Source organism: Marmota monax, unplaced genomic scaffold (genome assembly GCF_021218885.2).
Source record: "Marmota monax isolate L192 unplaced genomic scaffold, Marmota_monax_Labrador192_F-V1.1 WCK01_AAM20220418_F8-fsc00001, whole genome shotgun sequence".
In the NCBI taxonomy this organism is placed as follows: Eukaryota; Metazoa; Chordata; class Mammalia; order Rodentia; family Sciuridae; genus Marmota; species Marmota monax.
The window spans coordinates 39,773,050-39,787,635 of NW_026693777.1; positions in this window are offsets into that span (position 1 = coordinate 39,773,050).

Here is a 14,586-nt window from a genome sequence, read left to right on the forward strand (position 1 = left end):
GGGTCATGTTCAAGGATTGAAGACACTGCAGTATTAATATCCCTCAAGGAAATCGATGTATTTGGCTTGTTTAAACTTTCTATTAGTCTGATTAAAATCTAATGTTAGTTTTCTAGTGGAGTTAATAGTAGATCCTCTCCCCTCCTCCCCTTCCTCCTCCTCCTCCTCCTCCTCCTCCTCCTCCTCCTCCTCCTTCTTCTTCTTCTTCTTCTTCTTCTTCTTCTTCTTCTTCTTTTCTCTCCCCCCCACCTCTCTCTCCCAGATAAGTGGATGCAAAGACACAGGGAATAGATAACGCTTATATAGCTTCAAGGATCAGTAAGAAAGAAAGTTAGGATCCTGAGCAAGAAGGTTAACATTTCTCCCTAAAAGCTGGTTTTAGAGAAGTGGAGGAAGTTTTCATCCTGCAGGCCCTCATAAAGATGAATACTTTCTTGGCTGGTCAGAGGAGAGAGGGCACTAACCTTCAGGGGGCCAAAAGCAGGGGTGGGGATGCAGTGAGGCTGTTTCTGTTTCTGTGGAGCCCCTTTCCTATGAAGTGTTCCCAAGGGCAAAGGCCAGCAGCCTTCTAGTGTATATTGAAAATTAGCTAAAAATTGAAGAGCAGGACAAAAATATAACTATTTCTATTTTAAAAAATAAACTGCTAGCTACCAGGCAAACCCAAGATTTAGATATTGTCTTGGTACCTGTGTTTGAACTGCTATGTTTAATCAACTTGCACTGACCACCTTTGTGTCTATGGTCAGAAGACTCCAACCATCTCATAAAACAGTCTGGTGTCAAAGAAACTAGGATGATGAAATTGTTGCCCTGGGTTCCAGGAAGGGAGGCTTCTGCAGATTGAACACCAGATCTAACTAGTGTAAATCCTTCATGCTTCTCCATTTCTGAGGAATCAGAGGAGCTCCAACAGAGGAGGCAGGACTGCACAGAGAGAAGCATGGACTGTGACCAGTTGCCTTGGAGCCCTGAGCAGTAAGTTCTGTGTACATTTCTATGCTGTTCAGATTGGGAAGTGGGCCATATGTTTTGTTTAACTTGTAGAAAATACTTTGCACAGTTTAAAATAGTTTTCAACTGTTTTGCTTATCTCACAGGCATCGTAAAGATTAAATTAAATAGTATAGGTGAAAGAACATCAAGAAATGCTACTCACGTATAAATATTTATACTTTTGTCAATAAGGAGAAAATTGTTCACTAAATAAAGGGTATAGTTAAAATTTGCACTGTAGTTGTTATAACTTCTTAGCCCAGTTCTTTTCAAAAGTAAGATATTTTAACACCAAGATATTTTAATTCCAATCTTCGAATTCTTTTTAACTTTAAAAAAATCACAAAAGGGCTGGGGATGTGGCTCAAGCGGTAGCGCGCTAGACTGGCATGCGTGCGGCCCGGGTTCGATCCTCAGCACCACATACAAACAAAGATGTTGTGTCTGCCGAAAACTAAAAAAAAATATATATATATATATATATTAAAATTCTCTCTCTCTTTCTCTCTCTCTCTTTAAAAAAAATCACACATACATGAGGTATATGTGAGGTACTGTTTTAATAAACATGGCAAAGTGATTTTTGCAGGGAAGCAAATTAACATGCTCAACATCTCACATAGTTACCCCAATTCTGGAACATTAATTTTATTTATTTTTTTGTGATACTAGGTCTTGAAGCAGAGGTATTCTGCTACTGAGCTACATCCCCAGCCCTTTTTATTTTGAGAGAGGGCTTGCTAACTTGTCTAGATGTCCTGAAACTTGTGATCTTCCTGCCTCAGTCTCCTAAATTACAGGTTGCTATCATGCCCCACCAATCCTGGGACTTTTAAAAACAAACATGAAATAAAAAGTAAAGAGTGTTAAGTATATATTTTTTTTTAAAAGAGAATTCACCATGATTAACCTCAAGTACCTTAAATTATTACTCATTTCTTTCCGCTCAGTACCTAGGCACTATTGGGTACATGTTTACTCTATAAATGTTGAGTGAAGAGATGACTCAGTACTTGAGCTTTACTTTCAAACATACCCAGTTTGTAGATCTAAATCTAAACCTAAATCCAGTTTTTAGTCGGAATTAATTTTACATTAAAGTATTGACACAAGAAAATAAAGTGACTTGCTGGAAGAAGGCTTTTTGTTTTTAAACAAATGTTTTCATATGAGAAGTGCTTTTTAAATCATAAATACTTAAATAATTTTTATTCATTCTTTTAGAATGAAAGCAGAAAGCAAGCAGTGCTCTTTGGATGGCTACTATAGTTTATACAACACACTAGGTATTTTTTTGTCTACTTTGATGAAGGTATTTGGATTTGTTAAAAATTACATTACCCTACATCTAAGTAAACACACATTCCAATCATGTTGGGGCAAGCCACCAACGACCCATTTAAAATTTGTCTTCTCATTTGATTTTCAGAGCAAAAATGGAAACTGTCTGTTATGATTTAAATCTGTCCCAGAGCAGTTTCCATGAGTTAGCACAGCTAAATTGTAAACCTAGGAACAAATAAACAAATGAATACCCAAGTGGTTTTGGAACAATTGAACCACTGCATGATTTCCAGTGCGTGCATCCTTCTCTAGAAGCCTGCCTTATAATTAAGAGGTTACAATGGAAAGAAACCTGGGACAATGGCATGGGAGGGAATGGTAACATACTAATGAGAGGAGAAACCCAGGACAATCTGTTTAATAACCTCACAGCCATTGTTCACATCGGAGTGACAAACAGTATAATATGGTAGAGCTCTCGTGTCCTCTGGCTGTTGAGCACTGCCTCCACACTTCTTTACTGTGCCAGAACTACTTAGCTTCTTTTTATACCCCTCACACACATTAAGTCGACAAGGGACGGAGAAAGCCTGCCATCACAGCATAGGAAAATAGGAAAGTGATGAGGAATTGGGTCAGACTGGCCAAGGGATAAAGATAAGCCTTGATTAGACATATAAAGGCAAGACAGATAAGTGATATCAAACTCAGATATTCTAGTTTTATTTGTAAGCAATAATCAATGTTATTAGTTCTGATTTATTTTTCCTCTTTTCAGGGTCTAACAGTGTTGCTTTTGCTGCTGCTGCTGCTGCTGCTACTGTTTTAATCTCTTTATTGGACTCAAGGTCATTACAATAATCAGGGCATTTGAATTCATAGGAACAAATAAAATAAATAAAGTTAGAAAAGGTGACTAAAATCTGTCAATGAACAGATTGTAAAATAAGCCTTTTGGTGGGTGTGCAAAGTTACATTGAGGAATGTTGAAGGCCGGAGGGCAGGGTGCTTGACAACTTCTTATGCAAAGACATATAATTCCAATTCCTCCACTCACTTATTGCATTGCTCTAAAAGACCCAGGGACCAGCAAACTTCATGCCTATGAGGTACAAGAATAAGACATAAGTGCACACATTTGGCCAGGTATAAAATGAAAGAACATGCAGTAGAGAAAGGATTTTTTCAAATAATGACACTGAATCAGTTGGATATACATATTGAAAAACACTGATAGTTCCTTTACTTAAAACCAAATACAAAAAATCATCTCCAGATAGATTTTGGATGTGTGTGTGTGTAAGATTAAAGAGCATTTTCTGTATTTTATATTTCTAATCCCAAAACAGGCAAATTGATTTTGTTAGATTGAAATTAAATTAGTGGTTAACTCTGGGTGCAGGAAGCACCATGAGGAAGAATAAGAAGTATTATGGGGTGCTGGTAATATTCTATGTTTTTTCCTAGAGGGTTACATGTGTTCACTTTTAAAAAATTCTTTAAGGTGGACCCTTAAGATTCGTTACTTTATGTTCTACATTGATGAAATATATACAGGAAAGGAGCAAATGGGACTGTTAACTGTGATATTTGAGGAGTGGGTACATATGGGCACACACACAGACACACACACAGACATATGTCCCTTGAAGACATTCAAATTAAACAAAACAACAAAAACATTTTGAGAGATAAAATCAGCGTACATGCCTCCTGTTGCAGGAATTTTACTTCATTCTGTACCCACTAAAAATTGAAAATGATTTTTTCATTCATGTAAAAATTATATTAGGCATGAAAGTAGATAATATATAAATAATTTATAATGCTTTCTATTTTATATTCAAGTCTTAAATTCTAAAAAAAATTTCAATGGTAATAGGTCCCTAGTGATACTAACAATTGAGTGTGAACAATACTTTATTTTAGAACTGTATTTCCATTAAATATAATGTCTGATATAAGATCTACTTTAAAATATAGAGGGCAAGATTATAAGATTCACAGCTGCTTTATTCAATGTTATATACAAAATTCCTAGATATTTGCCTTATTTGTGGTAATGCTTAATAAATATTTATTGAATTAACATGAAATTAGATAATTCCTTTATTCAGCATGAATAATTTAAATACCATAGTGTAATTTTCTCTTCATATCCCTGTGCTTTTTAAATTTCCAGTTATAAGAATGACTTGCAAGATACTAATTTCTGCTATTAGAAAAATTATGATGTTCTAAACATATTTTCATTGTTCTACAGCTTACATTTTGATTAGTATTTGATTTTTGGGAAATTTAGCTCAAATCCATCTTGTTTAAACACTGAAGGTGAGGGTAATCCTGAAGAGAGGCTGCATGATTTGGTCCCTATAGTCTTTCTGTGGGAACACATATTTTATGTGAAACTAGTAAATTTAAGATAAAGCAAGACAACTGCTTCTGTCTGCAATACTATAGCAGATTGGATAAAATTACCTGCTGGTAGCCAGGTGTGGTCGAGCATACTTGTAATCCCAGCAGCTCAGGAGGCTGAGACTGGAAGATTCCAAGTTCAAAGCCAGTCTCAGCAGCTTAGCAAGGCCCTAGGTGACTTAGTACGAGGTCAGGCCAAAGAATAATGTTGATGAGATTCTTCATTCAAAAAAGAGTTGTCCTGGAGATGGCTTTGAAGAACTAGTAAAATTTGGATAGCTATAGAAAAGGGTAAAGCATACAGTTGCCTTATCAGGTAATGTCAGACAATATGTGGGGAAAACATAGATTGGGAGGGACTCTCAAAATTAGTATTTGCATTAGAGGGCACATGAGGGAAAGAGAAGACTGGAATAAGCAAAGGGAAGTCAACTAGCAGTGATTGAGCTCAGTGATTTTCTAGCCCAGCATGCCTACAAATAACATGGTTAAAATATAGATTCTGATTCTGCAGAACCATTGGGTCTGAGATATCGAGTTTTTAACAAGCTTCCAGGTGACACCAATGCTGCTGGTCTGTAGATGCACTTTGAGTAGCAAGGATCTAGAATTCAAAAGAGACTTTGAATTTGATACAGAAAATAGAAAATTTATAGAACTCAATAGGAAAGAGTAAAGGAAGATTTACTGAAGAAAGTTAAAATAATAAAAATACCATTTGTTGAATTTTTACATAACTTATCTCTAATTTCTAAACCAGGTTGGTTATAAAGGAAACCACCAGGGAGGCAAGAATATCAATGCAAAAACCAGGAATGAAGAGGGAGACAGGGACTTTATTAAGACTAAATACGTCAGCACTAATGAAGATACAATGTGCAGTGGCATGATCGAGGCTTTGCTTTGGAACCCCATATCAATGTTAAAGTGTTGATGGCATGAGATTGCCTTGGTGTTCTGGAATTGCTCTGAAGCACTGAAATAGACCTCCTTCTGAACTTGCAGCATCTTCCCAATGGGCACAAAAATCCAGGTCATACATTGGCTTCATAAAAAGAAAATTTAAAGCTACGTCCTCTCTTTTAGTTGTTTACCAGTTTATCGCTTTAGTAAGGATTTGTAGTTAACCAATTTGATGGTCTGAGTTCACATTAGAGACTGTGAAAAATATCACAGGATGTACAACTGTCAATGAAAATTGAACACGTGAATAAATGACCTCTTTCTTATGAGGCAAAAATGCTTTGAAGATCATAGAGGGTGTAAAAAACACAGAGAAATTTAAATACGAGAATAAGAAAACATCTCCCCCAGGTCTAGTGATGATGATGAGTAACTTGGTAGCAACTGAGAAGGTTAAGAATGTGGAGTGCTGCTTCTGGCCACTCTATGCTTTTATGAGTTAAGTGAAATGCTGGCAGCAGAGTTGTCTGAGGATAGACGACCTTCCCTGTCAATGCTATTCAGAGGTCAGTGTCCTTGGGGAAGAGGATCTAATGCTACACCATGTAGGATATGATCTTTGCCTCTACTTAATTCTCCATTGCCAGTATGTGGATTTTCAGCACGTGTTTATACAGCTGCCCAAGGTCAGGAGCACTTTGTGTTGGAAAATAGGAACAGCAGGCAGAAAAACTCTTTCCAATTAGACAAGGAAAAAAAAATCAAATCTCATTAGCCTGTTTTATGAAAACAACATTTTAAGGTTAGTTAAAACATATGTTTTGCTCATTTTAAAACATTGTTAGTGTCATATGCATGAAACTTTCAAACAAAGAGATATGCAGGGCAATGAAAAATCTACTCTTTTTTTTCATTTGTTCTTAAAACAATTAGAAATAATTTTTATTCAATTTTATCACAAAGCAGTACATTATCATTATGGAAACTTTATAATATGCCAATTCGGGGAAAAGAAAATAATCCACCATAGTTCCACCACTGTTAACATCTTGAAAAGCACAGAACTGGTTTCTGTGCACATTTTATTTACTATTTGACATGGTTGTCAATGTCCATATTAATTTGAATACTGCTTTTCAAATTTAACTTTATACCAATTCTGACTTTTTTATTTTCAGCACTTTATTAAAGAAATTATTTTTCTTGCTTGCACACTTTTTAAATAAGAGGCCTACCATAAGCAAGATGGCTGAAAAGAGGCACCCAACACTCACCTGTTCTTTCACAGAAAAGAACCAGAGAAACAGGTATATAGCTGAATTGTCAGGTGAGTGATTGTGGGAGAACATTGGAATTCAGCAGGAAAAAAAGTGAAAACTTGTAAGATTCAGAGACTTGATACAGTTGCATAATATGAAAACAAAATATCCCAACAATTTCTGCTCCATCTCCACAAATGGGGAGAAGGAATCTCCCTTCTGCTGGGGTAAAAAGAGAGAGTACCAGCAAACTTGAGCTGCATGGATGCTGGCAATTTTAGCTATTGGAAAGTTTCACAATCCTCTTGAGCTTGCAACCTAACTAGAAAAACAATGTAAAATCTGCACAGTATCCTTGTTTGGAAAGGATTTCACATAATCTCCTAATAAATCCCAGAGTGATGTAGCCAGGAGCCATCTTGACAAGGGACCTGTTGTGTGAAGTTGGACTGCACTAGGCTCATAAATCCCCATATATTCTCATAGACACTCCACTGCACTGGGTCGGTGGTTAGCTTCTGACAGACCAAAACTTGCCTCTGCAGAGTGACTCTGATTCAAACAGGTTGAGAGTGCTTCACTGTAGGAAAGGTGTATTGTGACAGAGACAGAAAGGTGGACCAACCTCAAAAACCAGAGGACCAGAGAGTCTGCCATCTGAGACCAGGGACAGAGTCAGTCTTGAGTGGCTTCACACGGGGGCCAGGACTAAAGAAAGTCACCCACATGGCTCCAACCACTTCTGCCCCAGCACAGACAAGCATGCCACTAACAGAACAGGAAGAGAACTCTGTGGTTCCGTGGATCCCCTGCCCTGGGGCATGCTGGGGCGGGGCGGTCTTGGGCAATGTAGCAATTCCAGCTGTTGCCTTGCCTCCCAGGCACTTATTCTAAGGTCTCGAGAGAAAATTTGCCTGGTGCCAGCATGTTCTGCTGTTGCTTGCTTCTGTGGGCAATTTAGCTGAGAGGAATTTTATCTGGTTCTGCAGCAACCCACTCCCACTCATTTCCTGGCAGGAACCATAGCTGAAAGAGTGGGAAGGTGAAAAGCCCTTGATGTTACTCTATCTCTGGGTGAACACAGCCAAAGGAGTCCCCAAGAAGAATTTTGCCCAGCTCTGGTTGCAGCTCAGTCCTGCTTAATCTCTGGTGGACACAACAGCTGAAAGATTTAGGGGAAGAAAAGCCATGTCTGCACCCCCCAGATACATATAACTGGGAGAAACCTGAGGTCTCTCTCCCTGGCAGGGATGCCCAGAGGGGCAGCAGAAAAGAAAATGACAACTATTCCTGCTACCACACTTATTGTTACCCCAAACCTTGTCTGCTCACACACTACTGATGAAACTGGGTCTGAACATTACAGACGTGGTGCTGTGATTCCTGTCTCTACCACATCCTGTGAAGCACCTTAGCCTGCAACACTGTCTCAGAGGAGGACAAGTGCTATAGGTCTCTCACCACTGCTGCTGCAGCCAGTACTAGAGATCCTTAAGGGTAAGAGAGCCAACTTCAACTGTGCCTGAGAAATCTCCCATAACATGATTGGGCCACAAGTCCCACTGTAGGCAGCAACACACAGTGTACACACCCCATACTCTGCTGCCTATACTATATCTGCCTGAATTATCAGAGTGTCCCCAGTTTTTCATGAGATGAAATTGATCTCTCTGATTCTGTTACAGTACACACTGTACCAAAACTCACTAATTACAGCCAAAGAAGCTACACAAAGTTTCTGTTATAGTGCCCAGATGGAAATAAAATCAATAATGCATAATAAACTGATACCAGCTTCAAAATACACATCTTTAGGATAAAGTCACTTATCAAGAAGGCCACCTCATAAAGGTGGTAGAAATATTAGGTCCACTGGAAACACAAATCTCAACACATGAATACAAAACAAAACAAAAGATGAAAAATCAAGGTATTATGAAAAGACCATAACTCTAAAAGATCATAAAGATATAAAGATCATAACTTTGTAGTAATAGATTCCAAAGAAATTGAAAGGGATGAAATGCCTGATAAAGAATTCAAAAGAATGATCCCCTTTAAAAAAGCTCAATAACATGCAAGAGAATGCAGATAAACAATTAAGTGAAGACAATGGAAGATATAAATGAAAAATGTGGCAAAGAAATAGAGATTTAAGAAAAGAATGAAACAGAAATATTGGAAATGAAGAGCTCAATAAGTCAAACAAAAAATTCATTTTAAAGCCTCAAAAACAGATTAGATCAAGGTGGAGAAAGAATATAGGATCTTTAAGATAGGTCTTTCAAAATACCACATTCAGACAGGAAAAAAAAAGAATAAAGAGACCATTCAAGGTCTTTGGATAACACTAAATGAACAAATATCTGCATTACTGGCATATGAAAAAGTGAGGAAATAAATGCTGAAGTTATAGAAAAACTACTCAAATACAAAATAATGAAAAATTTCCCCAATCTTGGAAAAATCATAGACGTTCATGTTAGGAGGTTTGTAGAATCTTAAACAGAAATGACCATAAAAGATCTTCACAACTACTTATTATAGCCAAACTATCAGAAGTATAGGACAAAGAACAAACTTTAAAATCTGCAAGAGAAAAATGTCAAGTGACATTTAAGGCCAAACTCATTTGATTGACAGAAGATTATTTGGCAGAAATCCTATAGGCCAGGAAGAATGAACTGATACATTTCAAGTTCTGAAAGAAAATAACTGCCAATCAATATTACAACACCCAGGAAGACAACCCTTTAGAAACCAATAAGAAATAATAATTTTCCAAGATAAAAACCAAATTTTTTATCAATACAATAAACTACCAGACCACAGAGATGAATAAAAGAGGTAGAAATGAACAAAAATATTTAAAACAGCTAGAAGAAAATCAATAAAATGACAGGCATGAGTCCCTAATTTCAATTAACAAATCAATGTAAATGGTCTCAATTCTTCAAGGAAAAGACAGACTGGCTATATGGATTAAAAAAAACCCAGTAATATGCTGTCTATAAGAAACTCATTTGACCAGTAAAGGCATACAGAGATTGAAAGTGAAAGGATGCAAAAAGATATTCCAAGCAAATTGAATTCTAAAGTGAACAGGAGTAGCTATAGTTATATCTGAGACAATAGACTGTAAGACAAAAAGTGTAAGGAGAGATAAAGAAGTCCATTATATAACGATGAAAGGATCAATACATCAAGAAGATATAATGATTATAAATTTATGTGCAACTAATGTTGGCACACACAATTTTGCAAAATGGATACTATTACACTTTAAGGGAGAGATAGGTTTCAAATAATAATAGTGGAAGATTTAAGTACCACACTCTCACCAGTGGGAGGTCATAGGAACACAAAAAGTTAACAAATAAACATCAGAGTTAAATTATACTATAAATAAAATAGACTTAACAGGCATTTATAGAATATTCCATTGAATACCTGCAGAATACATATTCTTTTTATCAGCAAAAAGAACTTTCTCTAGAATAGACCATATATTATGTGACAAAACAAGACATGACAAATCAAAACAATTGGAATCATATCCTATATATTTTCTGATCACAAAAGAATGAAATTAGAGGTCAATAACAAAGAAAATTTGAAATTATGTAACCTTGGAGGTTGAACAACACACTTTCGATCCAATATTTGGTCATTGAAGATGTTTGTAGAAAAAATTAAAAATTTCTTGAATCAAATTAAAATTTAAATAGCATGATAAACTCTGTGGGATGTACTGGGCTTGGTGGCACATGCCTGTAATCCCAATGGCTTGGAAGGCTGAGGCAGGAGGACTACAAGTTTGAAGCCAGCCTCAGCAACTTAGCAAGGCCCTAAGTGACTTAGTGAGACCCCATTTCAAAAAAAAAAAAATTAAAAAGGCTGAGGGTTAAGTGCCCCTGGGTTTAATCCTTGGTACCAACAAATAAGTAAGTAATAAATATTGTGGGATACAACAAAAGCAGTATTTTTGAGAGAGAGAGAGAGAGAGAGAGAGAGAGAGAGAGAGAGAGAGAGAGAGAGATTAAGAACAGATAATAAGTGAAATAGAATTTTTAACATATCAAGTATCAATGAAATGAAGAGTTTGTTCTTTGAAAAGATAAACAGAACTGACAAACCTTTAACTAGACCAACAACAATGGCAAAAGACCCAATAAATAAAATTACAGATGGAAAAGGAAACATTGCAACTGATATCATAGATTTAAAAAGTATCATATCATTAGGGATTATTTTGAAAAATTATATGGTAACAAATTGGAAAATTTGAAGAAATGGACAAATTTCTGGATATATGTGACTTGTCAAAAATTGAACCAAGAAGATAAAAAAAATCTGAATTGACCAATAAAAAGTAATGAGATTGAATCAGTAAAAATATCTTCCAAGAAAGCCTAGGACTGGATGGTTTCACTGGTGAATTTTACTAAAAATTTAAATAAAAACTAACACCAAGTTTTCTCAGAGCAGCCCATAGAATTGAAAGGGAAGAAACCCTAAAAAACTCATTCTTTGAGGATAGCATTATCCTATTACCAAAACCTGACAAGTTCACAACATAAAAGAAAACCAAAGACGAATATCCCTGATAGATACAGGTGCAAAAATCCTCAAAAAAAAAATTAGCAAATTGTATTTCACAACACATCAAAAAATAATTCACCATGATAAAGTTGGTATCATTGTAGAAGGAATGCAAAGATGGCTCAACATATGCAAATCAATATATACTGCATCACATGAACAAAATGAAGGATAAAAATCACATGATCGTGTCAATAGATATGGCAAAAGCAATTGATCAAATTCAACATCCCTTAATGATAAAAACCTCTGAACAAATTAGGTATAGAAGGATAGTAACTCAACATAATAAAGGCTATATATGGCAAGCCCATAGCCAACACTGTACCGAATGGGGAAAAACTGAAAGCATTTCTTCCAAGAGCAAGAACAAGACAAGGATATTCACTCTTACCACTCTTAATTAATAGAGTTTAGGTATCTGAGCCAGAGCACTTAAGCAAGAAGAAGAAATAAAAGGGATATGCATAGAAAAGAAAGAAGCCAAATTATCCTTGTTTATAAAAGACTTCTATACATAGAAACACAGACTCCATAAAGACTATTAGAACTGGTTAATGAATTCATTAGCAGAAAACAAACACAAAACAAGAAACTTTTCTAAACACCAATGATGAATTTGCTGAGAATGAAATCATGAAAGGAATCTTACATTAGCCCCAAGAAGAAAAAATATCTTAGGAGTCCACTTAACTAAGGAAGTGGAAAACCTCTACAATAAAAATTACAACACACTGATGAAAGAAATTGAAGAAGGCACTAAATGGTGAAAAGGTTTCCCATGTTCATGGACTGGAAGAATTATATTGTTAAAATCTTCATACTGTCCAAAGTGATATACAGATTCTATGTAATCCCCATAGAATTCCCAGATCCAGAAGAAAAATCCTAAAATTCATATACAATAACAAACATCCCAAACAACCAAAGCAATATTGAGCAAAAATAACAATGTTGAAGCATCACAATATTTAATTTCAAGACCTACTACAGGGCCATTATAACCAAAATAGCATGGATTGGCACAAACACTGACACATTAACCAATGAAACAGAGCAAAGAACCTCTACACCTACAATCAACTCATTTTTGACCAAAGGTGCCAAAAATACACATTGGAGAAAAGACAGTCTTTTTAACAAATGATGTTAAGAAAACTGAATGCAGAAGATTGAAACTTGACCTCTCTTTCTCACCATGTACAAAAATAAATTCCTGAATCAGAGACTTTAATTAAGATCTGAAACTCTGAAATTACTAGAGGACTACATGAGAATCCCCTGGAGATATTGGTACAGGGTTGAGGATGTAGTTAGATGGCAGAGTGCTTTTCCAGTATGTGTGAGGCCCTAGGTGCAATCTCTAGTACCACACACATACAAAAGTGAACTTGATTAAAAAGTAGCATTAGGACATTTAAGGTGGGTGGTGTGAGGGCACATGCCTATAATCCCTGTGATGCAGGAGGAGGCTTGAGGCAGTGTGATGGCAAATAAAAAGAGCCGGGGGTATATCTCAGTGATTATATATATATATATATAATCTATCTATCTATCTAGAGAGAAATACAGAAACACTCCATAAAGACTATTAGAACTGATTAATGAATTTATTAGCATAAAACAAACACAAAACAAGAACTTCTAAACACCAATGATGAATTTGCTGAGAATGAAATCATGAAAGTAATCTCACATTTTATATATATATATATATATATATATATATATATATATAGAGAGAGAGAGAGAGAGAGAGAGAGAGAGAGAGAGAGAGAGATGTTGGAATCTCACATTATATGTATATGTGTGTGTGTGTGTGTATATATATATATATATATATATATATATATATATATATAGAGAGAGAGAGAGAGAGAGAGAGAGATGTTGGAATCTCACATTATATGTATATGTGTGTGTGTGTGTGTGTGTGTGTGTGTATATATATATATATATATATATATATATATATAGAGAGAGAGAGAGAGAGAGAGAGGCATCATGCAAGTATAACATAACAATGATAACAGGAAACATAACCAAATATTGACAAGTGGAATTACATCAATAAAAAATATTCTGCACATAAAAGGAAACAATTAACAGAGTGAATAGATAATCTACATAATGGGAGAAAATATTTGCCAAGAATTTATCTGGCAGAGGGTTAATATCCAGAATAAATTAAGAACTTATAAAACTTAACATAAGAAAGCAATTAATTCAAATAACAGGTGGGCAAATGATCTGAATAGACACTTCTGAAAAGAAAAATACAAATGGCTAATAAATATATGAAAAAAGTTGCTCAGTGTCATTATTAAGCATTTTGCCTCATAAGAAAGAGGTCATTTATTCAAGTGTTCAATTTTCATTGACAGTTGTACATCTTGTGATATTATTCACAGTCCCTAATGTGAACTCAGATCATTAAACTGGTTAACTACAAATCCTGACTAAAAGGATAAACTGGTAAACAACTAAAAGAGAGAAAGTAGTTTTAAATTTTCTTTTTATGAAGCCAATGTAAGACCGGATTTTTGTGCCCATTGGGAATATGCTGCAAGTTCAGTGATCATGAAAATGCAAATCAAAATGAGATACCATCTCACTTCAGAATGACTATGATCAGAAAAACAAAAATTAAAAAATGCTAGTGAGAATGTGGAGAGAAGGTGGGGATGTAAATTAGTACAGCAATTATGGAGGTTCCTCCAAAAAATGAAAATGGAACTATCATGTGATCCAGCTCTCCCACTCCTGGGTATATGAAGTCAGTATACAAAAGAGGTACCTACTTTCCCATGCTTAGTGCGGCTCTGTTGATAATAGCTAAGGTATGGGATCAGCCTAGGTGCTCACCAACAGATGAAAACAGAAATGGATACAGAATATATGGCATACATACATAGTAAAATATTATTCAATTATGAAGAAGAATTTAATCCTGTCATTAGCAGAAAAATGGATGGAACTGGAGGGCATCATGTTAAGCAAAATTAGCCAGATACAGAAACACAAATGTAGCATGTTTTCTCTCAGTGGTGGGGGGAAAAAAGGAAAAGAAAAGAAAAAGGAAAAAACAGTTAATGTGACAGTAGAATGGTGATTCATTATTAGGGAC